Raw genomic sequence first — 2287 nt, 5'->3', positions numbered from 1 at the left:
ATAGCTATAAAAAATAATAGCTATAATCAATAGTAAATCCCACGTCTATCTCAGTATGTTCCTTGAGCTTAGGAAGAGTCATGGACATAGAGCTCTGAAAGCGGCACTGGTCCCACAGCCTACCTTGCCTGAGCCACAGATGGTAGGGGTAACAATTCCTGCTGGTCCCCTTATTAGCTGTAGGATTGAGAAAGATTTTTTCATTTGTTTTCCCACAATCTTTCTAGGGTTTCATTGCAATGTGGGCATGCTCACGAAGTGTCTGGCATGCATGAGCCACGTCGGTTGCATGGACACAAGTTTGGGAGCTGCTGGCACCCAGTCCTGCAGGACTCTGCTTCTGCTGCAGCAGAGCAGCATGCTTGCCTCTGACTTGCCTGCAGTGACAGCAAAGAGGAGAACGTGGTGCATGATGATATTCTTAATGTCCACTAGATCAAAACAAAAGCAGCTGCTCAAGATCAGTCCCACTCTTTCTAGTGCTACCATATGAGAGTAGTTCCTGCCATGGTGCTAAGGGATCACTATTGTATACTGAGGCAGATGGCATTTTCCAATGTATTAGATGGAATCAAGGTCTCTGGGATGACACCAAAGCAGAACAGAAGAAGCAGTCATTCTACACAGAGAAAAACAGTATACTCAAAGTCCAGTACCATCAAAACATCTGTTTGTTTCCTTTGACTATATTTATCATCTTTTATGGATATTCATCAAATTCTGTTATCAGAGCAAGATTTGGTCAGCAAAAATACAGCTATGATATGATACAGTATAGTTCTGGGTAAAGCCAACAAACTAACCAGCAGCATCAGAAATGAAAAGGCTCTTTCCGTTGACAACCTAAGGACCATTTCCCCCATGAGGACAATGAGGATTGTGGAGGTCTTGCACTCTGACAGTCTGAGAATCTGAGCCAGTCACTCAGTTAGGTGTTTCTGACGTACTAGGTTCCTCACAGCTGCCTTCACGTCCTTGTTCCTCAGGCTGTAGATAATGGGGTTGAGCATGGGGGTCACCATCCCATAGAAGAGGGAGGTGAGCTTGTCTGCAAGGTCCTGTTTGTCAGCCCCAAGGGGGTCCTTGGATTTGGGCTTCCCATACATGAAGAGGATGGTTCCATAGAAGACAAGCACAACTGTGAGGTGGGCAGAGCAGGTAGAGAAGGCCTTTTTCCTCCCTTCTGCTGAGGGGATCCTCAGGATGGTAGCGATGATGAACACATAGGAGATAAAGATGAACAGAACTGGGACCCCCAGGAAGATCACATTGGATACCACCATGCTGATCACATTGATGGAGATGTCAGCACAGGCCAGCTTCAGGACAGCCAGGATCTCACAGCTAAAGTGGTTGATGACATTGTCCCCACAGAAGGGCAGCTGCATGGCCTGTGATGTCTGAACTACAGAGTTGGCAATACCAGCAGCCCAGGAACTGGTAGCCATGGGCACATAGGCAGCCTTGCTCATGACAATGGGGTACCCAGGGGTTGCAGATGGCACATAGCGATCGAATGCCATCATGCCCAGAAGCACACACTCTGTGGCTCCCATGGCAAAGGAGAGAAACATCTGGATGGCACAGCCTGAGAAAGAGATGGTTTTCCTGGGAGTGAGGAAGCCATCCAGGACGAGGGGCACTGAGGAGGTGGTGTAGCAGATGTCGAGGAAGGAGAGGTTCCCCAGGAAGAAGTACATGGGCGTGTGGAGGCGGGGTCCAGGATGGTCACCAGGATGAGGACCCCGTTGCCCAGCAGGATCACCAGGTACATGAGCAGGATGAGCACGAAGAACGTCTTCTCCAGCTTTGGGTGGGCTGAGAGGCCCAGGAGGATGAATTGTACCATGGGGGAGGTCTGATTGGATCTATCCATGGTGCATCTGCTCTGTGACCTGCAGGAACTCTCTGAGGTCAACCTCAGCACTCTCTGACTCCAAAAGTGCCTGGGCAGCAGGGCAAAATTCTCCACCTTGATGAGTGACTGGAGAATAGCTCTGACCATTTGGCCATATCAAAGGGGTGCTAGGAAAAATATCGTAGAGATCAGTATTCAACTTTTTTTTTTTTTTTTTCTTGCCATACTGTGCAGTGGTTTGATATGGGATCTCAGATTCCAGACCAGGGATAGAACCCCAGGCTGAAGTGGTGAAAGCACTGAATCCTAACCACCAGACTACCAAGGAATTCCATTATTCAGTTTCTCTTTCCAGTAAGAATGAAGAGTTAATTTGGACTAACTTATCTTTGGATGAGAATTTTAAAAACTGGGCAAATAGAAAACATC

The 2287-nt window shown here is 47.7% G+C and overlaps 1 pseudogene; it reads right to left on the bottom strand.

The window, feature by feature from the left end:
• Window positions 696-2004, bottom strand: LOC100514385 (annotated as a pseudogene).

This window comes from Sus scrofa, chromosome 1 (genome assembly GCF_000003025.6).
Source record: "Sus scrofa isolate TJ Tabasco breed Duroc chromosome 1, Sscrofa11.1, whole genome shotgun sequence".
Lineage (NCBI taxonomy): Eukaryota > Metazoa > Chordata > Mammalia > Artiodactyla > Suidae > Sus > Sus scrofa.
Note: the sequence above shows the minus strand (reverse complement) of the source record. Positions and strands in the feature narration are given on the sequence as shown.